The 25,439-nt window shown below is 44.5% G+C and overlaps 1 protein-coding gene across 3 annotated transcripts in view; it reads right to left on the reverse strand.

Moving 5' to 3' along the window:
* The window catches only part of CHRM2 (cholinergic receptor muscarinic 2), a 130,199-nt gene extending 108,886 nt beyond the window's left edge, over positions 1–21,313 (reverse strand). For all 3 annotated transcript variants that reach the window (XM_045001193.1, XM_045001194.1, XR_006575987.1), the window contains exons 1-2: positions 20,708–21,313; positions 4,324–4,456 (exon numbers count right to left, since the gene is read on the reverse strand). The gene's annotated coding sequence lies outside the window, so the exon portion shown is untranslated. The remainder of the gene's footprint in view (positions 1–4,323; positions 4,457–20,707) is intronic.
* Positions 21,314–25,439: the final 4,126 nt, after the last annotated feature.

Genomic DNA, 25,439 nt, shown 5'->3' on the forward strand with positions numbered 1-25,439 from the left:
CTCACAGTGAATACTACCTTGCTCTGCAAGTGGCTCTATTGATGTGACCAAAGGTGAGGGGTGATGCTCAAACAGCAGAAAGGTCTCATGCCTGGAGATGCACTTGTTCCAGCTCCTGAGTCTGCAGCAAGGTGTCAGTACAGTGGTCAGATGCTGAACCCGGGGGTAGAGAGAAGGGGGGAATCAAAGAGCAGGAACAACTTCCCTATGGGATCACCTCTATATGTGACATAGGATCATTATTATATCTATCTATCTATCTATCTATCTATAGTTCCTGCAGTGTCATCTGATCTATATCACCTTTCAGGGCTACATTCATCCTTGGGCTGGTGGAACTGCTGTGTGTTCTCCATTCAAGGTTAGCTCAGCTCTGAGGGCTAACCTAAACTGCATCCTTACTGTAATGGCACTATGGGTCACTGGAAAGGCATAAATTGCTGGGCATAAGAACACTCCAGCCACACCCTACATCCTTCATCCCACCCATGGGACCTCCCAGGACTGTCCCCAGGGTTTTTCGCAGGATGGGGATTGTGCCTGCCCTATGGTTCCTTTGCATTAGCCTAGCTCTCTTAAGAGGGTCTGTATCCCACCTACAGCCTTCATCACTGTAGTGTATCAGCACTATGGATGAGGGCTGCTGGGAGGGAGGAGGTGTTATAGTGTTGCTGCTGTTAATGTCATGGAGTATGGTTGGATGGGGCGAAGGGCAGAATAGGCAAGAAATAGCAGTACCAGTTAGGAAGGATGGGCCCACAGCAATTATTTTATGTGACTAGAACAGGAGCAAAGTGAATTTAAAGTCTGCTGAATAGCCAATGAATCTGGCTCATAGTCTGTCTCTCCCACCCTACTGTTTTGAAATTAGCTATGTACATAGCCAGATCTCATGCTCTCTCCTGTCCCCCTTTTCACTAGAGAAAATTTAAAATGTCTTAGCATTCTCTATGTCTGTCTGTCATGCTTCCACTCTGAGGGAAGTGATAACATAGTGGTCTTTTCAGGCTCTGCTCTGTTTATAAAAGCTAGGTCATCCAATCAGGGAACAGAAACCAGGTCATGTGAGCTGGATGATCCTACATAGAGACTACTGTGTTCTGAGCGCTGAATACTGGATGGCACCCTCACTACAAACACCTTGTGAGACTCCATCAGCCCTAATTTGTTCATGAAAACTATTATTCAAACCACCAAGAAGAGTCCCTCCCCAATTTCCTTGAGGCCTCACTACCTCCAAGGTCTCATATCCCAGTAATCATATTGCCAGCTGTGGAGGAATGGATTAGACTCCTTCTGAAACTCACTGATGCTGTCCTTTAACTAGCCAGAGGAGTTTACTGTTGAGCAGCTGGAGGCCTCCTCCCAGATCATGATGACAGAAAAACTACAGCAGACCAAGTGATAACAGTCTCTAAAATGTGTGCCTTTCTGTGCTCCAAACGGGACTATAGTCCCTACTGTTGTTTAGGGAGATTGGCGTCCCGCAGTCGGAGCTCAAAGAGTAGTGAAGTCAGAGCAGGACGCATACGCACACTCACTAACTGCCCTGTGGCAGAACTGAGCTCTGCAGAAGGGAGCAGAGGATTAAAACAATACACAGGAGAGAGAGTTAGGCCTGGTCTACACTAGGCGTTTAAACCGGTTTTAGGAGCGTAAAACCGATTTAATGCCACACCCGTCCACACTGAGAGGCCCTTTATATCGGTATAAAGGGCACTTTAAACCGGTTTCTGTACTCCTCCCTAACGAGAGAAGTAGCACTAATATCGGTATTACCATATCGGATTAGGGTTAGTGTGGCCGCAGATCGACGGTATTGGCCTCCGGGCGGTATCCCACAGTGCACCACTGACTGCTCTGGACAGCAATCTGAACTCGGATGCAGTGGCCAGGTAGACAGGAAAAGCCCCGCGAACTTTTGAATATTTCCTGTTTGCCCAGCGTGGAGCTCCGATCAGCACGGGTGGTGATGCAGTTAAAAATCAAAATAAAGAAAGAGCTCCCGCATGGACCATGCGGATGTGATCGCTGTAAGGGCAGGCAAATCTGTTCTATCAGCGCTCCGTTACAGAAGATGAAATTCAAAATCATTTTCAAAAAATCTCCAGACAGATGCCATAGCAGGGACTCAACGCACTGCTGCATGACAAGCGTAACGGAAAGCCAAAGAATCAAATGGACGCTCATGGACTGGAGGACTCAAGCTATCCCACAGTTTGTGCAGTCTCTGAAAAGCATTTGCATTCTTGGCTGAGCTCCAAATGCTTCTAGGGTCAAACACAGTGTCCGCGGTGGGTCAGGGCATAGCTAGGCAATTTACGCACCCCCCCACCCACCCCCAGAAGTGAAAGGGAAAACAATCCTCTCTTGACTCTTTTACATGTCACCCTATCTTTACTGAATGCTGCAGATAGACGCGATGCTGCAGCACTCAACACCAACATCCTTGCTCCCCCCACGCCATGGGTGGCTGATGGTGCAATATGACTGGTATCCGTCCTCATCATCAGCCTATTGGCACATGGGGCAGTGCAAAAGGACTGGTAACCATGCTGACTAGCATCGGTAAGGTCAATCAAGGGCGCCTGGTCCTAATTTTTCCTGGTAGATGGTACAGTATGGCTGATAACCATCGTCAGCATAGCAACAGGCGGCTGAGCTCCATCAGCCCCCACCCTTCATGTGTAAAGAAAAGATTCAATTGCCCCTGGACTAGCAGAGGGATGCTGGGCTCCTCTCCTCCACACTCCTTACTGTCCTGTCTGGACTATCATAGCAGCTGGAGGCTGCCTTCCACTCATTTCTCACTAACAAGTCAGTGTGTCTTATTCCTGCATTCTTTATTACTTCATCACACAAGTGGGGGGACAATGCTATGGTAGCCCAGGAAGGCTGGGGGAAGAACGGAATCAACAGGTGGGGTTGTTGCAGGAGCACCTCCTGTGAATAGCATACAGCTCATACTTTCTGCAGGATCTGACACAGAGCAGCTGTGCTCTCTGGTTCTATGATACAGTGGTTCTCTAGTACACTTGCCCATATTCTAGGCAGGACTGATTCTATTTTTAGATACCAAAAAGGAGGGATTGACTCAGGGAGTCATTCCCAATTTTGGCTTTTGCGCCCCTGGCTGATCTCAGCCAGGGGCACTTATGACAGCAGCAAATGGTGCAGTGCAAAAGGACTGGTAGCCATGATCATCTTATTACCAATTGATGGTATGGTAGATGGTGCAATATGGCTGGTAACCATCTCTGCTATCATGCAAAAGCAAAAGCATGCTGCTGTGTAGTGCTGCTGAATCGCCTCTGTGAGCGGCATCTAGTACACATACGGTGACAGTCACAAAAGGCTAAACAGGCTCCATGATTGCCATGCTATGGCATCTGCCAGGGCAGTCCAGGGAAAAAAGGCACGAAATGCTTGTCTGCCGTTGCTTTCCCAGCGGAAGGAGGGACTGACGACATTTACCCAGAACCACCCGCGACAATGATTTTTGCCCCATCAGGCACTGGGATCTCAACCCGGAAATTCCAAGGGGCGGGGGAGGCTGCGGGAACTATGGGATAGCTACGGAATAGCTACCCACAGTGCAATGCTCCAGAAATCGACGCTAGCCTCGGACCGTGGACGCACACCACCGATTTAATATGTTTAGTGTGGCCGTGCACACTCGATTTTATACAATCTGTTTTGTTAAACCGGTTTATGTAAATTCGGAATAATCCCATAGTGTAGACGTACCCCCAGTGTGACAACTGCAGAATGGGTCCACGTAGCCTGTGAAATAACTAATCTTTGCAAAGTAAAGGATAATCATCACGTCTTAACACTGCAGTGCAGGAACCCAGCTTCACGGCAGTGCACAATGGGCTGAAGAGATGGAAAGCTAATTAATGCAACAACAAAAACAAATCACTGTGATCCCCAAAGCACAGGCCTGAGTGAACCCTCAAAATAAGTAATTGATTCCTCCTTATTTACTCCTTCTCTCTCTTTCCTGGCTAGGTGCTAAACTGCATATTTGCCTTCCGTCCTGTCTTTCGTGTTTTTATTTCACCTGCTTGATTTAGTGAAGCAAGAAGAGAGAAATAAAACACTGGTACTGAACTCCAGCTATGTAATTAAAAAAAAAAAAGCTGGATGTAGGCTGCTCAAATTTCTTCCTCACTCTCATTGCTTCTTATATTCAAAACTAACAATGTGCGAGGGAAATAAGTCCACAAAGAAATGCTTGGGGGGCAGCAGGGGTTGAGTTCTTCCTTCATCCCACCCACCAACCTTGTTTGAATTAAAGTTGAACCAAAACTTTTTACCTACCCGGAGGTGGGTTCAGGGGCCTGGGCTCCTGCTGCAACCGTCAGGGACAACACTGGCATCTAAGCAGTGCGAGGAATGAAGGCAATGCAGCTCTGCTATGCTGCCGAACTGTAGATGCTTACGATGCCATCATCTGTAGTGAGGAAACACAGCATTCTGAACATGGGTCCCTGTTGCTGGCAAGTGAAGGAGGAACTGATATTTCAACCATCCTTTCAAAATAAAAGTCAGTCACTATCCAAATCCCAGCCATGAAAAATCTCTAAACTTTGGATGGAGGTGGGGTGTCAGACTATCTGAACCTAGGTCCACATTTTGCAAATCAGTCAGAGATTTCTGATGAGCTAAACCAAAGTCCTGAACACCCCCAATGTAAGAGTTTTGAAAAACTAAACCCTTGATCCACAATAACCTGTGTCTTTATAACAGCCAAACCAACCCCTCATCACAGGGCAACAGCAGATTTGAACCTACAACTGATCAGAAGCACTCTAGCACTTGAGTAAAGGATGAAATCTTTGCTCTAATGAAGTCAATGGCAAAACTCCACTGCATGTATATAACACGTTGTGTAGTGGCTTAGAAAACCACCACCAAACATTTTGAGGTTCAGAATTTTGTCTTGCTGAGGCCGTTTCTTACCATATATTTCTCTGTAATTTTTTACATCTATACTTTGTGTGTGCGCTAGAGTTTAATCCTGCTATGAGGTGTTGAGCATCTCCTAGGAGCATGCTAAGCTCCCGCTGAAGTCTATGGGCCTATCTTGCTCTCTTTAAGTCAATGGGAGCTTTCCCACTGATTTCAACAGAGCAGGATATGACCAGATGGAAGCTGAGAGCACTCAGCACTATCCACACTGATCAATGCCTCACAAAAATGGATGTTTAGTAATTTTATGTACTGATTTTAATGCTTTTCACTTCACTCATTACCCAGCTAAACTTTGAAAAGTCCTGTCCTTTTCCTTCTCCCCATCTCCATCTCTCAGAAGAGAATATCATTCAACCATCTGTCAGAAGAACACAGTTTTCTTGTTCCACTCACAGTGGCCTGTAACAACAACATTTTATCACCTGCCTGCAAAGTTCCCACTAGCTTCTGAAACCCACAAAAATCAGCACTGCCCCCAGAACAGGATGCCCTGCTAATCTCTGCACAGTGGGCCTGATTTTCCGCCGCTTTGCACCCTGGGTAGTCATCTACACCTGTGCAAGTGGAATGCTATCACATCGGAATGGCAGCATGTCACACCCACTTCGCACAGCTGTGAATGACTCAAGAGGCAAGGCCATGGGAGCTGGGCCCATGCTGCTGTTACCAATTTATCTTTAAAAGGCTGTGGCCAAATTTTTCAAAAAACTTGTGCCTAAAGTTACACATCTAAATCCATACTTAACTAACTAAAAAGTAGCCTGATTTTCAAAAACGCTGGACACCCCGAGGTCTCCTTTCAAACCAGTAGGAGCCGCTAAGGGGTTCAGTCCTTTGGAAAGTCAGGCCATTGATTTAGGCCCCTAAATATGCTTAGAGAAGTCTAACTGTAGACATCATTTTTTTTAAAAACTTGGCCTCTGTTTATTTCAGAGCTTTTCAGTTCCTTTTTTTCCCCACTCAGGTTTATTCAAAATTTTAAATTGGTATGAATATACTGTACAGAACAGTCCTGAACAAGCCAAGTAATGACTGTGATTCACACAGGACCAATGATGGCCAATTTGGCAGGATGCTAGCCTAGATAGCTTCCTAATAACCTCCTGTCCCACTACCTGGAGATATTAAATGCGTCAGCAACGCAGCAATCATTTTAAAAAAGCACCATCCATCGTGTTTTCAGCTTCACTTTTTATTTAATAAGTTTGAGCCTTTAAAAAAAAAAAAGAAGACCTGCTAAGCCCAAATCCTGATGCCAGTTTACATAGCAATATGGGGTGCATGACCCCCAGCAGGCTGCATCGACTTGCTACACAAGGGACCATTTCTCCTTCTGCAGTTGGGAGGGGAGGATCTTATGCAAATGAGCAGAACTCCTTGAGCAACCACCTGCCACTTTTGCAGCGTGTTAAGGCCTCACAACAGCAGTCCATGCACTCCTCGCATTTCTGGGTTGCGGGGACTGCTCAGTCATGCTTCACACAGGTAGCAGGATGCTAAAAGGAGGGCAGGGAGGAGGCAAGCCTCTGCTGCCCACCACCCCCACTCTCTTTACACTGATTCATGGATATTCCAAGACAAGAGGATCAACATGTAAGTTATAAGGCTCTGTGGCATGTGGGGGTGCAGCATCATAGATCAGATTGCAGTATCAGGCCTATAGACAGTGAAAGGCCAGACCACATACTGGAGTTGGCAGTGGGGTACTGCACTGATCCTCCTGGAACCCACAAGCGTGTTATGATTTTCCCTCTGTTCCAAGTGAACAGGTTCTAGATAAAAAAAAATGATTTTAATACTTATTTCACTGAGGGGCAAGAGGTTAATTAAATTGCTTTCAAAATTTCTTGTACTTCTTTTGGTGACCTCCCACCCAAGGATGACAGCAAGTATCTGACTTGCTGCCAGATTAACGCTAATGCCACTGAAGAGCGCTGTCAGAGGAGCACAGTCGCCCACACAAATATATATACCCATTCAAGCATAGGGACTGAGACAGTACCCCCAGAAGTGAATAGAAAGATTCTCATTGTCTCCAGTGAGACTTGGAGCAGGCCTATAGTGCACAACTATGTTTTTTTTATAAGGAATAAATGAGAAATGTTTTAAAAGTTACTTTATTGTTTATTTATAGAGGTCCAAACCAAGCTCTGAGCCCCATTGCATAGGGCACTGCATAAGACATTTCCTGCCTCAAGGAGATTACAATCTAAACAGGCAGGACAGACATAGTATGTGAGAAAGGGAACATTATTATTCACAATTTACAGCTGGGAAACTGAGGCATAGGGTGATCACATGACTAGCCCATAGGAAATTTGTGATAGAGCCAGGAATTGAACCCATATCTCCAAAGTCTTAATCAAGTGCCTTAACCACAAAACCATCCTGAGTCATTTTAACTAGCCCTCTTTCCATTTTCCCACTTATTAAATTGTTAAGAACCTTTAAAGAAACCTATCTGGTACTTCAATTGCCAAAGTCATGGTGCCAAAGAGTGACACTGTTTGTGGATTTTCTTAGGCCAAATAGTTTACATCCACCTGTGTCTCATCGCTGACTCTTTCTTGAGGTGAGAAATTCACTCGTTTTCTCCAAGCAGGATACATCAAAGCATTGATTTTCTTGCTTCCTTCCACTTTTATATTCTTATTTCCTTGCATTTATTGCCTCACAATTATAAAATTAATAATAGGTAGGGTGTTCCTCATAAGGAGCTTCTCCTGATGTCAAAACCTTTTGGTAAAGTCCTCTAAGTTCCCTCCCTGTGTATAAATTGTCAAAATGACTTGCAGATACATTCTCATTAAAATGAGGGTTTGATAACAGCGAGCCCTTCACTCGTTGTTTCCCGCTAATGAAAGAAGTGTTTGTTATCATAGATGTCAGAAACAAAGTGGTACCTGCTCTAACTTCCTCCTGTCCTATCACTATACAGCTCACTCGCATGAGGTTCATGTTTGGGTGGAAGGAAAATCTATCACAAGTGAGATACCCAATGTATATCCTCCCTGTTGGGGCCCTCAGCTGACTGAGAAGGTGTGAAATTGTCAGACTAAATATAGAACGTAGCTTGGTGGTGGCCATCTCTTTCGTGTCACTCATGTTCACCAGCCAGGAAGTCATGTGTCAAAATAGAAAAGTGAACTTAGTGCTTGTGAAAGATGCCAGAGTGACAGATCTGGAGACCAAAGCCTTCGATTTAGCCACCAAGCAGAATGGGAAACAACAGGGCAAGCTTCTCCCATGCCTGTCCCCTTCCCCTAAAGCTTTTCTTCCCTTAACCATAACCTGGAGTGATTGTTTTTAAGTTCATTCAATGAGAGGTTCATTGTCTGCACTCATTCTGTCCTCAGCCACAGTGAGAAGACTGCCAAGGCAGGGCCTGAGTCACTACTGCCTTGCACCTTGTATAGTATGAAAGCAAGTATAAGACACTATGGGGTGAATTCTCCCTCATGGCAGAGCTTTGCAAGAAGATGGGGCTGTCAGAAAGTTGGTTGTGGTTCCCCCAGCCTGTGCCACTTGGTCTTGGCATGAATTAGAGAAGGCGAGGAACTATTCTAACTTACCCCAATGATACAAGGTTACCAAGTGACTTTAAATACCTTTCAACCAGTAGAAGATAGCAGTAGCGCAGCTGCACTTTGACATGCACCTACCCCATCCCTGTCCCTACCTCATCCCTAACATCAGGCTTCAAAAAGTAATTTCTTGGTGCCTCTGAAAGGGTTTCATTCCCTGCAAGTGTAGCTCCTTGTGACTGTGTCTAGGAATTATCTCTTGCGCCATCTGGCACCCCTTTCTCTTGATTGCTTATGCTGATCCCTCTCTCAGCTCCTTCTTCATGACTCAGCCTGCAGCCAGGTCATATATAGTTCCCCCTACTTCTGGGATAACAAAGTCCCAGCCAGCCAGCTGTCTGTATGCCATCTCAGGCAGTCTTCTGTTCCAACACCTAGCAACCTAATTCTGCTCAACCTCAGGCTCTGGTGCCGTTTCTCTGGGCTCCTTCCTACCCCATCTCCTTTCCCTACCTCTAGGTTTACTTCTGGAGCTTCCTCTGCTCCCATTAACTATTTCCCCCTTCTTGACCTTTTGTAAGACTGCCTCATTCAGCTCATGGCCAGGCTTTACTCTAACTCTTGATCTCCTACTTGTCCCTGGCCAACTCCCTTTCCATCTGGGGAGTAACTGCAAACCTCCTCCCTGCAGCACCTTCCTGCTCTCACTTCCTGGCTTAATAATCCTAGCCCAGCTCCTTGCCAAGCTGGGCTTCATCTGTCATAAGGCCCTATCAATGCGTGGTTCCCCTCTGGCTGCAGCATTTACGGTTAACTGACCCCACCTGGAACACATTAATCCATTCACGGCTTGTGTGGAGGTGGACACCCCATCACAGTGCCTTGGATGGTTCTTTCGTGGAACAACTAGTCCTAGAGTACACAAAAGGAGAGGCTATTCAAGAGTTGGCTCGAGAAATAACTGTAGTTGAGCCACAACTCAGTAAAGACCACAATATAAATGAGTTTATCATCCTGAGGGCAGGAGTCATTCCAAAAATTAACTCAGTGACACTACATTTAAAAAGTGGGGATTAAAAAAAATAAATAATAAAAGAGTAAGCTAATTAAAGACCCTAGAGTCAAAAATAAGAAAATTAAAATATTTTGACTCAAAATGGGGCTACTTAAGCATACCATTTTTGAGTCAGAGAAGGCATGAATGCACCAAACCGAAAGGAACGAGAAAAGCAAGAAGAAAAAAAAAAGTACTTAGTTAAATGGCAAGGTTCAAGAGCTTATTCAAGCCAAAGGAGTAACTTCCACGAAATGAAAATCCCTCCTAGTGAAGCCAAAAATAAGGAGCATAAATTATGTGTCAGATGGAAAATAAGATGGTGAAGAAAACAGTTGATGAGCAAATACAGAAAGATAGTCTGTAAGCATATTAAAATCAGGAAGCCCACGAGAGAACTTCCAGAAATGCTGACTGATTTATTTGAATCAGTCTTCACCACAAGAAGATGTTGCAGTGATGACTTAACTGGGCCTATTCTTTTCAGGGAAACAAAGGAAACATAAATTGTCATATTAGAATTGGTCAGGAAATGGTTTTCCTGTCCTGTTAATATTTTTGAGTTTTTGAACTTTTCCTCAACCCACACTGGAATAAGAGTCAAATCTCAAAAATATTTGTGAACCAAAAAAATTTTTTTTTTCATTTTAGGTCAATAATTTTGTAATGGTTTACTTTGATTTTCATCTTTTTCCTTGCTTAATATTTAGTTCCAGCCTACTTAGCTTAAATTTCAAAACAGATTTTTTTTTATTGTCAAAATGAAACATTTCAACAATTTCAAAACTTTTTTCTCTATCTTTTTTCAAGTCAGGAAATTTGTCTAACCCATGCCTCCTTTGCAAAAAGTTTCAGTTTTGACAAATTGGCATTTCTGATGAACAAATGATTTGTTGAAAAAAATTCTAGCCAGCTCTATCTCAGATATTAAAGTGTTAAAAAAGAAAAACTGATAAACTAAATAGCATCATTGTCGCAAAAACTGAATGGTTGTACATCCCAGAGTTTGGGAGGCATTTAAAAATGAAGTCGCTGGGCTGATAAAAATATGACAAAGAGTCCTGTGGCACCTTATAGACTAACAGACGTATTGGAGCATGAGCTTTCGTGGGTGAATACCCACTTGGTCAGATGCAAAAATATGCACTCTCTCATTGGAGTCAGATATGCTGTAGAAGGACTGCAGGACGGCAACCATTGTACCTGTGTTTAGGAAAGGCTGATTCTAGGAATTATAAATCAGAGAACCTAACTTCACTACCAGCTAAATTGGTTGAAACAACGGTCAAAAATAGAATGATAAAACACCTACATGAAAACCAAATGAGAGAAACAAACCAGCACAGCTTTTATAAAAGAAAAATATGTCTCTTGTATATGTTAGAATTGTTTGAACACATCAACAAGATCACAGATAAAGGAGAACTGGCTGATATAATTTGTTTGAACTTTCAAAAATCTTTGATAATGTCCCTCCCACGAAGGTATTAAGGAAACTAAGAAGTCATGGTGTGAGAGGTAAAATATGATCCTGAATTCTAAACTGGTTAAGAGATGAAAACAAAAAGACTACACATGAATGGTCTATTTTCAACCAGATAGGAGATTAACAATAGAGTGCCCCATGGTTCTATACTAGAAACAATACTGTTTGTTTATTAATCATCTGGAAAAGTGAGAGAACAGTAAGGTTGCAAAATTTACAGATACAATTGTTTGGGTTAAACAAGACTAGAAGAGTCTGAGGAATTTTAGAGGGAACTAAACAAGCTAGGTGAATGGGCAGCTACAATATCAAATTAAATGGTGTGTGGACTGGTAAAAGGTGATGCACATTGGAAGGAATAATGTGAAATATTTCACACCTTACTGCTTTCTAAATTACGTGGGACTACTCAGAAAAAAAAAGACCTGGGCATCATTGTTGACATTCACTTAAAAACTCTGCTAGAGGTACAACAGTGGTAAAAAAAAAAACACAAAAGAAAATAAATGTTAGGATATTTAATGAATGGAATGGAGATTAATACTGAAAATCTGATGTCATTAAATAAATCAATGTTACCCCCTCACCTGGAACACTGTGGTCACCATATCTCAAAAAAAATGGTATAGAAGAAATAGAGAGAAATTATTAGAAACCTGGAAAAACTTCCATCTGAAGAGAGACTGGAAAGACTGGGACTGTTTAGTTGAGAAAGGAAAAAGAAAAGGAGACATGATAGAGATAAATTAAACAAATGAATGGTACATATAAGACCAGTCAGACTCTCCTATTTGCCCTTTTTCATAACACATGAGAATGTAACAACATTCAGAGGCAACACATTTAAAATGGATTAAAAGTTTTGGTTTGGGTGTTTTGGTTGTTTTTTTTTAATAGAACACATAATTGACCTGCTGAACTCATCACCACATGATATTACTGAGGCCAAGAGCATAATGGGAGTCAAAACAGGATTAACTACTAATATGGATAATGAGAATACCCAAAGTAACATTACAATGGATAAGGGGTTTTGTTTGGTTGGGGTTTTTTTTAGAAGGGATATGAACCCTCATTTTCCTAAGGGATAAATCAGCCAGTAACTGGTGGGTATTAAGAAGAAATTTCCCTTATGGGCAAGTTACTGTATAATTGGCTACGGTGGTGTTTCTTGAACCTCCCTCGGAAGCATCTAGTGTTAGCCACTGTCACAAACAAGATACTGGACAAGATCAGTCAGCAATCTGATCTACTGTTGCAGTTCCTATGTTCCCTAACTGGATGACTGAAGACTTTTGACTAAGAGACTAATGAGTCATTATTACAAATAATGCGCTTCCAGTTAATTATCCATGCTAAATTCATGAAACGCTTGAGATGAATGCACAGGAATGCAAATCTTTGGTCATCCAATACTCACAAACAATGAATAACATAACTTCGCAAAAAAAGTGGAATGAACTTGCCATATTTATTCATTAAAATATTTGTGAAATGTCTTTAATACATGACCAGTTCTAATTCTAAGTGTTAGGGTGGCCTAACTTTGAGCAGGGGGTTGGACTAGATGACCTCCTGAGGTCCCTTCCAACCCTGAGATTCTATGATTCTAATGAAAGGAATCACCAGCCCCTATTCTCTGTATTATGTTCCTGTGGAAATTAACTGGCTAAATATTAATTAGATGGGTTGCGAAAAAGGGACATTAGAAAACCTATTGTAAAGCTTGAGGGGAAAATTCATTAGTATCTAGATCAGAGGAATATACAGCTTCTGACTGGGCAGAATGTTATTTCTTTCATTGTCAAGATGTGTTGTTTTTCATTCTTCACAAGCTGAAATAGATTTACAAAGATGAAGGGCCATATCCTCAGATGATGTAAATCAGCATAGCTTCATTGAAGTCAAGGGAGCGATACCTATTCATGCCTGCTGAAGACTGAACCCAAAGAAATTAGAGAACGGGGAGATCTTTTTTCCTGAGTTTGTTATTAACAAATCATTTTTTTTCTGTGTGTCAAGGAGGGCTTTTCACAATAGTTCAAGACTAGCTAGACTTATTAGGGCATTGTATCTAACTCCCTGTCTGTGCAGGAATTTTATCCATCTGCAATTTCTCCACTGCTTTTCAAAAAGTTTGTCGCAAAGTCTGAGAGGTGCTAGGAGTTGCAATTGCTCATCACCTTTTGTGCTTTAGTCACTATTAACGATGTCTAATTGCTATCATTATTAGAGCTTTTCCATCCCACTAATCATGTCCATTATCACACTGTGTTTTCCCTTTAGTGGGCGCAAGCTCCCAAGAGCTGTTTAGTAAGTAGTTGTCAAAATCTCAGCATATCCTGATGAAGTTTCTTCAAGAAAATGTTACTATTAAAAGGCAAATTCTGAGCTAAAATCCATTGGCATAAATCAGGAGTAATTCCATTAAAATCAGTGGAGTTTCTCCTGATTTGCATGAGTGGAATGTAATTAAGATAATAATCTAGCCCATAGATCCAAATACATTGCTAGGTAGCAAGAATTCAGGACAGCATCTAGTCAAAAGAAAAACAGAGGGACAGATCCTCAGCTGGTATGAATCAATGTAACTCTATTACCTTGCTGAGAATCTCGCTCTGAGTGATGATTTGGTTTATTTTACCCTTATCATATTCTTGAAAATGAACATATGGCAGCACATGCACTATTGGGACCACTGGATAGATATGGTTTATTAGCAAGCATACTCTGTAAAGTGCTTGATAGAAACAAGATGAAATTTAATGCACCTTGACCCCGTCCTCTCTGGTCTTAAAATCATGCTACTGAGGGAGATAATAATGATAGTGACGTGAGAAGAGGCATCTGTTTGGAGCCAATGCTCATCTGCAGCACTGTCTGCATGGGACACAAGCAGTGTTAGGCACAAAGATACAGCACTGAAGGTAATGCTGCAAAACTTGTCTGCCAACAACTTCCTACACCCACTAAATAATATCTTTAAACCTGAGAAAGGGGAATAGATGGCAAAGACCCTGGGAGAAGGTCTTTTTAATCCAACTCTTAGGACTGACTTCATTTCTTAATTCTGCTGGGTTGTGTCAATGGAACTGGTGCTGGAAAGGGGGAGTACAGTGACACAAGCCATCTATCACCCTCATTCTGCTGGGGATCCAGAGCTAAATGGTGCAGCCCAAAGGCACACATGGTTTGTCTGGGAAGTGGTGGGGCTAGGACAGCCAGGTAGCTGATTCATTACATCTCCTGGGCACCTCCCATCTGGGAAATGGTATGGAGGCTTAGACAGAACTGTAAATTGCCTTTACCAGACAGACAGGATTTCTTGGGGCAGATGGAAGAAATACTCAGTGGTTTAATTCCCCTCAGGTACAGCTGTTTTCACAGGTATGGAGGAGATGAGGAAATTTGCAACTTTGTGCCCAGGGGAGTGAATCTGCCTCTTCTCTTATTTTTCACTAGGGTTTGAAAATACCACCATCTGATTTTAGCATTTAATACTACAAGCATTTGAAAAACAACACCTTTGCCCTCCACCAGGCTGGATCTAGGCTTGAATGATGCCTCTTGACCTTCCTTAGCCTGATTACTGTTACCCACCGATGCCCACACAGGTGCACCATCTACAAAGCATATATGATAAGGCCAACATTTTCAAAAGCCTTCAGTAATTGTATGTGCCTTAGTACCTTTGAGAATTAGGCCCATAGTATCTCAAGTTGGAAAGAAAACAATGAGGCTTCCAAAGTTAGTGAATAAAAGGCTAATATAGACCCCCTCCACCAGCTCCAATTACTGCTTCTCTGGAGTTGTATAATCAATTTAGAATTTGATGCCTTAACCTGCAAGACCATAAAGTGAAATCAGCTGGGGTTTTAGAGTATTCACTGAAGAGGAAAGAACTCATTGGAAACAGAGAAAAGATGGAGACAAACCTACCTCATTTTGTTTTCTTGCCCTTTTCCCCCCTGGACTACAAAGGAATCAGACAATGGTCTCTCATGTCTCCAGGTTTATCTTCATGCCACACAAATTCAATGCTCTCCCTTTTTATTATAGTGAATAGTTCATAGCAGAAATTTTGAATCAGAAAACGGGGGGTATAGAAAACTTCACAAAAGATGACCAAATAAACCCCACAGTTCTCTACACTAATGTTTTTTATCTGGCATGTTTTGGGTATTCTACCCATATTTGGGCCTGGGCAGACTATGAAATACAGAGCTGGGGCAAAGTTGGCAAGATGTAAATGAGAAGGGATAGGTATTGCCCTGACTGGGATTCTAAGAACACTTGGTGCTTGATCTTGTTTTCATCTTCAAATCACTTTACAAGCATTAACCATTCTAATGCACCCATCCCACTTGGTATGTGTGTTCTGTATTATTAACCCCACTTTAGCTAGGGAAACTGAGGCAAAGAAGCTGAGTGTGCCATGTGAGTCTGTGTCAGAGCCAAGACTGGAACGGGCTTGCCCTCCTGTACTCAGAGCACCTTACTGCAATGGCAGATACAAATATTAAAGTGGTCTGCAGAATCCTGTGGAGGGCGAGTGGACAGACCTGAGGTGGGGAGGACAGCCAAAGACCTAGCTCTGGAAGTAAGACAAGTGCAAGAAATTGTGCAGCATGAGCAACAGCTCAAGGAACAGCTGTGAGACGGAACAGAAAAGACTCCGTAGAGAATGATGGGAATCTCTTACCGTTGAGGTAAGTATTTAAAGCTTTTGGTTTCTTTCTGGATCAGGTTCAACATATGAAGGTAGCTGGGGAACCAAGCTATGACTTTCCCCTTCCCTTGTGGGGACCAGCCTCTTATAAAGCAGGAGGGGAAATTGACTTTTTTCCCCCCATCCTCTCCCATTTTCCCCAAGACATAACCATACTCTACCAAATGTCCATGGAAGGCAAACATCCGGGGAAGTTGTTGGCTACACATCCCATAGAGATTAAGACACCTCCTTCCTTTCCCCGAACACTTGAGTTCAGTTTCCCCCGTGCATCCTTCTCACCCACCCAGTTTGCGCATCCCATCGGAAATGCCTAACCTCGTTAGGAATCAGACACGTGAACTTAAAATGCCTGCGGTCGCTTAGTTCTGAAAGCACCACTGGCTGCCCGTCTCGCCTAGCACCTACTTCGGGCGGTCAGTTCCCGGAGCTGCTTTGACCAAGGGCCGCTTCCCACTCCCCAGCGGTGTTCTCCTAGCCTTCCTCGGGCACTAGAGGGCGCTGCCATTTGAGACTCTGCGAACTCCCTTCGGATTCGGTTTCACCTAACTTGAACTCGGAGAGGTCTTGATGTCCTTGGGGGCAGAGGATCTGTTTCATTACGACTGAGCTTGCCGTGTTTCCTGTGTCGTATTGCTATGGAAACAGCACCAAGAAAAAGCATGATGTATGTAGGTCATAATATCAATGAAGATGAGAAAGTTGGGGCGGGTTGGGGTAACTGTCTGGGATTCTATCAGTGGAATGGGTGCGGGGGACTTTCACATCAGACACCTGTAAAGGGAATAGGAACAGCAAACCTGAAACAGGCGGAATGATTCAGACACAGTGAGCAATAGAGACCCATAAAGGGCACATGGAGACCCAGACCAGAGCGGGCGGGGGGGTGAACAGCAGCGGCTAAAAATGTCCATAGTTCTTAGAGATTCGTTGTCACACAATAAGACGACTTCGCTTATCTCCCTTCACGGATATTGGTCCCACACACACCACTTCCAAGACACGCACTGGTACCTAAACTGGACTCTCCTACAGGCAACACTTTTGGTTTAGGAAGGTGGCTCTCACTCTGTGCAGACAGCAAAGATAAAATGTCTTGGGCAAATAGCCTTTGATTATGACTGTGGCATTGACCCGGAGAAAGCAGTGAACCGACGGGTGTTTGACCCCCTCCCACCTTTCTCCAAAGTAATGGAACAAACAGAAAACGGGGCAACCCAAACTGAACTCGAACCTATTTTGAGTACTAGTAGACCAGCCTAGCTGCTGACTGCAATGCAGAACTTCCAGGTAGGTCTCAGGCAGGGCGGAACGGGCCAGCTTTCCTGCACCTGAGATTGCCCATTGGCCCAGCCCAGAACATGCTTTCGTGATCCAGCTGTTAAAGCACAAACTGCAAATAAGTGTTAAGAGATATGGGGGGGGGGAGCTGAGCCAAACACAACAAAGAGTTGCCTAAATAAGAGAGGAAAGCATTCATTGATCAGCATTACAAGGTTTATACATGTGTTATCGGAGTGGTTTGTGTCATATACCACAAGATTGAGGCAGGGAACGCAGCTAAAATTACAGACTTTGTAATGCCATAAAAGCGTACCGCGTGCCTACTTTTTAGATCCAATGTTAACCTCCCATTCCCCCCTCCCCCTCAGCTGCAAGTACAGAATGTCAGTCGGGGGGCAGCCCCCTGGCCTCTGCATTTCAGAGCAGAGATGAGGGAACAGCTTCCAAGGAAGGAGGCTGAAATAGGGACATGCTTCCTGTTTCTCTCTGCAAAACCACCCCTCACTGGCAAGCCATAGCAAGGAGAGAGTCCCAGTGCGAAGAGACTGCCGACAGGGACATACTCCCCCAGTCGAGAAAGAGAACTCCATTCCCTCAATCGAACCGGATCAGAGGAAGTCATAGAGGAAGGGTGGAGGGGAGAAAAGCTACTTAGAGATAGCCTAAAGGGGAGATATATTATTTATGAACTTATTCCTCTTCATAATTTGCGAAATTAGGGCCTGATCCAAAGCCCACTGAAATAAATGGAAAAAACTTCCACTGGCTTCAATGAGTGTTGGGTCAGACCCTTATAAAATAATCCTGCCGGCCTCTTTAGATGAGACACTTTAACCCTCCTGGTGCTGGCTCTCATGCCACCATAAATTGGTGTGCTGTGATATGACACGGACACAGTCCCTCCCTTGCAAGACAGAGAGCATCTAGTTATCTGTCAAAAGAACACTATGTCCCGATGGAACCTGCTCTTTGGTCTTCTGTACGAAGTCACACACCCGGGGAAGTCTGACCTTGTCAGTTACATAATAGTTGTCTCATTAATATCAAGCTCTTTTAAAGTCTTTAATTTGCTTGAACAGCAAAGGGAAGAGGAAGGAAGGCCAGAGAGAGAGAGGTTTGCGGTGGCTGTAGGAGGGCAAGCAATATAGGCCAGGAAAATGTGCCCCCAAACTAAGAATTTTAGCATGCCTCTTTTGCACCTCCTTGAGACCTGTGCAATAGCCCCACAGGCTCTGGTAGGGGAAGGGGAGCAATTCGACTACAGCGGAATGCTGCTTAAATTGGTTTTGAATCCGTATGTGTCTGATTTACAGCACCCATAATGCGGCTAGTTCCCCTTTAAACTTGTAAAGTGTGAGCTCTACAGTTTGATTTCTTTTTCAGGGTTGTCCCATCATACCTCCACCGACACCACTACCCCTGCCCTCTTGGTGTAGCTTTCCTTGTGGGAAGCATCTCGGAGGGAACTGACTTTTCGGTGCCTACAGAAAAGCATGTGTGCAGCAGACAAAAACAGAAATAGAGCTTTTTTTTTGCATGGAGCAGGGATTTCCTATTGCGGCAACCCGGGAACAAAAACACCCCCTCCACCCAGTGCAGCAGCCTCAGCTTAGGGCTGCTACAGCATTTGCACAACTGGGCTTTATGACGAAGATGAGCCGGGGGACTTGATGACGGGCATAAAAGAAGAAACCGAGGAATCTTTACAACAGCTGCGAATCGATGTTTACATTTAAACAGGTGGTGGTGGGCCTGGTGGCAGGAGTGTAAGTGTATGTGTGTGTCTTAGGGCTGGGGAAGGAGTGGGCAACTACCCGATTGATGAGCCAGAGAGACAAACAGAAGCTCGGGCAGCTGTTATTTCAGAGGTGGATTTTCCCCAGAATTCCGGGTCTGAGACCCTACTCCCTTGTGATATGCATATATCTCCAGATACTGTGCAGTCACAATAAACACAAAGTGACATGGTCAGAGACAGCCTATTTGGAACATAGGGGCGAAATCTTGCTAGCCAAACTCTAACCCATTGAAATCAATGGGATCGGTCCCCTAGATCTAAGACACCAGGATCCGGCCCCAGAGCATTCATCCCCTGACACCTCACCATTTTGGTGGCTTCTAACTCTCCTCATACAAAAAACCATCCGAAGGGTGCATATGCTTGTGAGTGGAGCAGTGCTATGCAAAGAAGTAATGTTCAGATGGGAATGGAAAGTGCCTATGAACGGCAATAGTATGGCTGGCGTGACTTCAGACTCTGCATGTATACACTCTGCATTACAGCTGTGCCACTAGGTTGTTTCTCTCCCACCCCCCCGTTGTGTAGATTCCCACCCCAATCCTGCCTTTGATGTGACCCATCACAGTATTCGAGACAAAGAGGCACATTTAGAACGCAGAGATCCTCAGCTGCGATAAATCATCACCCCATCGATTTCAATTTGTGTTCCTCGATTTACACCAGCTGAGGAGCTGTAATACTGAGTATTTCTGGTGGGTGGCTCCTGTGGTTTGGGATCCCACATACCGTTTCCCGCAATCACATCTTCGCCTCTCGGACCTGCCTTCCTCGCTTTCTCCCTTTCACTTTCACAACAGCTACTTGAGCCCTTCGGTCCTCTCACTGTTATGAAAGTTTCAAAGATAACATCTGCCTCAAGTAACCTACGTGTCAACAGCTCCAAGCCCCCAACTCTTCCTCCCCCGCTCCCCGCCCCGCTCTTTGGGGGCATTTAGACCGCTCTGTTAGCGCAAATCACTAGTTCGAGCCCAACAAAGGGAAACTAAGGGCAGCAGCAGCGGCTATCACCGAGGCTGCGGCGTAAATTAACTGTGCGATTGTCTCCCCACCCCCAACGCGTGCGTTTTTAAAAGCCCTCCCGTCCCGAGCGTTACGGTGATCACAGCTGTATTTGAGCCAGCGAGGTAACAGACTGTCTCTATCACGGTTTGTGCCTCCTCATTTTCCGAACCCCGGTTTGAGGCAAGGGCCTGTCAGGGATCACCTCTTCTTCCCACCCGCTCCCCTCCCAGTGCCTGGCGAATATTTGCTACCTTCTTTTAACTATCATCGGTAAATACAGGGTCCTGCGGTATTAAAGCAAAATCCCTTTGATGGGAGAGAGCAGGCGGGATCATGCCTTAGCAGGTAACATCTCTCAGAAGTGGAGAAATAAACATGTCACATCTCTAGGCAGGAGTGACACAGAGCCCAGAAAATGCCATGCTCCGTTGGAATGCAGCAGTTACATTGAAAAGCCATGGATACTTCTTAAAACACGCGAGGGAGTCTGCAATCAGCGTCCTGCTCCTCTCTTTCACTGCTGTACATTTTTAGCCTAGTTTCTAGGGTTATTATTACATTGATAATTCAGAACAGACCGTTGTCTAGTTGATTCAATTGCTTTCCGTTATCCCGCTAACTACTACCCCCTTGTCGCCCTCCCCACGCCCGATCCATTTAGTAAAAGTTTCCTTTTGCCAAATCAGATTTTCTACTGGAAAACAAAATGCAAGGCTCAAGGATTTTTAAGGTCCTTGCGCGGGCTTTCTTATAACAGCAGCAGCTGAATACCAAGTCAGCCCAGCGAGGACACATGAAATAAAGAAAAGACAGAAAAGACGAAGTGACAGCCACCACAAAGGTTCCTTACCTGTAATGCAGTCACGAGAAGTTGCATCCCAGGCGATTTGCTGGGAAGGGCGATTGGGCAGCCCACCCAGCCCTGGAAGCAAAGAGCAGACTGCACACAGTCAGAGTCCAGTGGCAGCCTCTTTATCTTTCCCTTCCATATCTTCGACAGGGGGGTGGGTCGGCGGAGAGGAGGGGGGAGAGAGTCCGATTAGTCGGTGCTGTGATACTGGGGGAAAGAACCCCCGTTTGAAAGCTTTGGGAAAGAGGTGGTATTGTCCGCACCGATCGAGTTTGTCACACACACAAACACATACCGCTCAGCGGCGTCTGGCACTTGGGAGCCTCTGCCTCAGCTCAAGTTTAATTGCTTTTAAAAAAAAATGTAGAGCAACAGTGCTATCAAACCGGGCTCAACGGTTTAGACAAGACTCGGCGAATTAAAAATAGCAGAGGCTGGGGCTCGTAAGTGGGTTGGTAATAATTCATTCTTCCCCCTAACGCTCCTGGAGCCACAAGGACCGGCTGGGAAGAAGCGCCTAGGTGAACTTCTCTGTTATATTTCCTTGTTAGCTCGGGAGTTAGAATCGTCAGGCAGCTCCCCTTGTGCCGTGTGTGTTCGATTAGCTGCAAGGGGCAGGCGGTTTCTGCAGAGAACATTTACCATTTTATTTCAATATGACAGGATTAGTTGCTGTTGAAGGCTCTCCTCCAATAAGATCAGCACTGCTTTCTGATTTGGTGGCTTCACTGAATAGAAATTACTGCTTCTTGTTATCTCGCTCTCCCTCTTCCCCTCTCCCTCATCAGAAGTCTTTATCTACAATTTGCACATCAAAACCGATTTTTTTTTCAATTACCTTTCCCTCCCCCCACATACAACACCCCCCCTTTATTTCTGGTTGCTCTTGCAATCCCCTGATAGCTGTAAATCTCACCCAATGTATAGCGGAAAAGGAGATCTTGCTTTTAGATTATTGCAATCATGTGTCTCTGTGCACTAAAGGGGGGAAATGTTATTACACTAAATCCAGTTTGGTTTTTCTAAACAGATTATTGTGCTGAAATATTCATGGGATGTTGTTTTCTTGGCACAATGACAAACGAATTAGAGGAAGGAGATACATTCTGCGAACAACAGTTAATTCTCCTTGGGTGTAAAACATTCCCTTTTAATTAATAGTCATTAGGCTGAGGAGTATTTACTTTCCTTTAGGGAATTTGCCAGTTCGGGAGAAATAATCTAGCTACAAACTTCTTTTAAAAAATGTTTGCCGTTCTGGCAACCCGATATTGATTTGTATGGATTTGTGCTATGGGGTGATGATTATTCCCTTGGGGGGTGGGGGGAGATACTGGGTGTTGGGAACTAGAAGAGGGGAGACAATCGGTTCTGGTATCCAAAGAAACATATCTTGTAGGACAGATCTGAAGAGAGAGAGTTTGTGAAGGTGACATCAGCTTATGGCTTGGTGTTATGTGCCCTGCATTTTGAGAGTCTAGCCAATAATACCAATGCTTTATATCAAATAGCTAACCCGCAGTTAAAAGGGCCTACTGCTTTTAGAACAGGATACCACACCGTGTAAAAGCGATACAGCACAACCTGAACTGGTTACCATTAGTTCTATTACGTAGGACTGTAGATAAATGATCTAAACTAGAATTGAAACTGATGGCCTTGTTTCCCCTTAACCTCCGTTCCATAGAAGCCACACACTTCAATAGATGTGGTTCTCAGGGTGTGCTTGCCCGTTCTGCTAATCCACCTGCTCCACTAGACACCACACGGCTGAATTCAGCTGATGCCTCTTTTCCTGGGACCATACTAAACACACCAGCACTACGTACAAAGCTTAAAATGTCTAAAGGGACCGGGGACCAATGAAGACATCTGAAGTTCTTATTTTAGGGACAGGAGAATGTTCACCTATGCAATCATTTTCATAGGCCAGTTCTTGGTTCAAACAAGGCTATACAGATTGTCAAGGTGGTGGTGTTTAGCCCACCTTGCCTAGGAAGTCAGTGAACTTTGGATTTATAAGGCTTTGGGTATAATATAGTTTTCAATCCTGTCCTGGACACACTGTCCGGTGGGTTAACTACTGGCTGATGCGCAACTCTTTAGGTGTAAAATACAAAGCGTGCCAAGGCAACTGGTGCATATATTCAAACCTAGTACTGTTTATGTTCTTATGCCACCTAGAAAAATTCCCCTGGCCCTCATAGGAATGTCAGATAATTCTGAATTAATGGGGTTGATTTTCTTCTCGCAAAACCGTAATCCAAAAGTCATTTAAATCAACCACATCAGTCACCCCTTTGGCTTCGAACCAGGGGCTTACAGCGGTTTTACTACAATGTAACTCCATGGAGATACTCTTGATTTACCCCAGCAAAAGCGAGAGCGAGAGGAAAGTCAGGCTCTAAAAGTACTCACCCACCTACATTTACAACAGTCTTGCTGGTGTAAGAGGACTATGGAATCAGATACTCCAAACTCTTAAAGTCACATTAGCAGACTCCGAGACCTTGTCGCTTAACATATTTTAAAATGCATTAATCAAGATCCTCATTAGGGGAAAACGGGAGAGTACACGCCTCTTCCCCCCCTCCCCCCAGGTGCGTTGTGAATGTTTGATTGTGCAAGTTGATTCCTGTGGAATTAATTAGAGTTCAATTATCATATACACAAACCAGCCTTGCCTATGGCGAGGCGGTTTAAGAGGTGTGACAACTATGGCCCAGTTTGAACTGTTCTCCCTTCTCAGGTATTTCACTAGCACGGGTATCTGAAAATGTTGCTTCCTTCATTTCATGAGAAGGAAAAAGGACTTCTTTTTTGGAGGGGAGGGGCACTGCCCTTGCCCCACTACCATCCCCTCCGAAGTACATTACTTCACAGGGAGACTTTGAAGGCAGTAAGTAGCCTTCAGGATAGGACGTTAGTGGCTCTAACCAGCTACAGGGGGCTCCCCAACACCATACTGATTTAAGCGGGTTCCTATATACCTTATCACAGCTCCAGCCCAAAGCTGAGATATAGACACCCATCGGGATCGCACTGGATTAGAGCCCTAAGTGATAAACATGTAACCAAATGACCCCCTAAGCTGGCTTGTTTCACTTCAGTCCAACCCCCCTTCCCCAGAGAAATAAAGCCACTTGCTGTAAATCGTAGTATATAAAAATGCACTTCTTCTTTCCTGCACGTCGTGCCTAGGGCCTATTAAGACATCTTGTCTCTGAAATTTATAGTATACAATATTTCTTTCCTAGGGAAATTAGAGGGGTTTCCCGCCTCTCTCTCTCTAAATTGTGTTCATAACCAGTTTTAGCAGATATATCTCGATGACACCCAATGACTCTTTGGTAAACAATGCCTTTTAACTTTGACAGAGCATCTGTTATTGCAAACTCCTTTCTTTGGAGCAGTAAATCTGTTTTACAAACAAACTACAGCACATTTGCTGCTCCCGAGCCTAAAATATTTAAAATGCAGAACCCTTTCTCAAAGAAGCAAGGGCAAACAAAAAGCCTAATCGCCGGCAACCTGTTAAACAGCTGGAGAGGGAAATTGATGTTAAGAAGGGGAGCGGGAGCAGTGTAACCTGAAGCAGATATTTACTAACACCAGACTTATCTCTCCCCCCATCCCACCCATGAGGTTAGGGGTGTTGCTGGAGGAGGAAATAAAGTTGGGAAGGTTTCAGTGGCTGCACCGTTCCTAATGTGATTCACCGTATTATTCTATAGCTATATGAAAACAGCGCCCAGGCAAGGGAGAAGCCCCCTGTTACGTTGAGAGCGGGAAAAGAAAGAGTCCTCGCCCCGAGGAGTTTGCAATCTGAATAAATGCCATGGGGCGAGGGCTGGAAGGATGCAATCGGATGTATTCACCATGAAGACATTTTCCCTGACCTCCCTACGGCCGTTTTTATTGTCTGTCCTGCGGGAGGCGGGGGGTATCTTGCATAGTCCTTTCTGAGGGGGTAGTTCTTGCAAGATCAGAAGGAAGTGGTTTGATTAAACTCTGCTCTACAGGGCATTGCAGCGATTCCCTGATTCAAGCGCCTCAGTGCGCACTGAGAAGATAACATAAGGCTTCAAAACCTTGCAAGCCTGAAGGGAAATCGGCGTCTCCCCAGTTTTGCAGAGTAAACCGCTCAGCTATTACCGTGAGTGCGCACAATTACCCAAACAACTGCACGACCTGGCTCTAGGTGTAACATAAGGTGCCACTTCAAGGACATACGAGAAATCCCCGTCTTCTGGGAAGTGAAGTAACTGGGGGGGGGGACGCTGCACATTTCTCACCTTGCTCTCCCAGGGGTATTGATACCATTAGAGCATCCAACCCCAGATGAATGCAGGGAGCTCCACTCACGGTATCAGAGTTTCTACTGGGGGAAAGGGGAACTAAATTCTGCTGGCCTCGCTCTCGCTAGGGGTCCCATTGCAGTCTACTAGAGGGCAGGATTTCCTCCTTGCTGTTTTTGCGATTAAAAGGAACCTGTTTGCTCATCCCGTTTTCAGGTAACCACTATGCTCTCTGTGCATGGGACTAAACTCACGTACACCAGCTATCAGTGCGCTGGTAAAACCACACGTGGAGCGGTACTGCATGTAACTGATGCATGCCTAACTGTTAGCAAAGTTTCCCTAGAAAGAGCCTGGGTGTTAAAAGCCGCGCACCTTCACAGCACCGCTGACAGCAACACGTATGTCTTAACCCCAGGGGCAAAGAGTTGGCA

Source organism: Mauremys mutica, chromosome 1, assembly GCF_020497125.1.
Source record: "Mauremys mutica isolate MM-2020 ecotype Southern chromosome 1, ASM2049712v1, whole genome shotgun sequence".
NCBI classification, from domain to species: Eukaryota; Metazoa; Chordata; order Testudines; family Geoemydidae; genus Mauremys; species Mauremys mutica.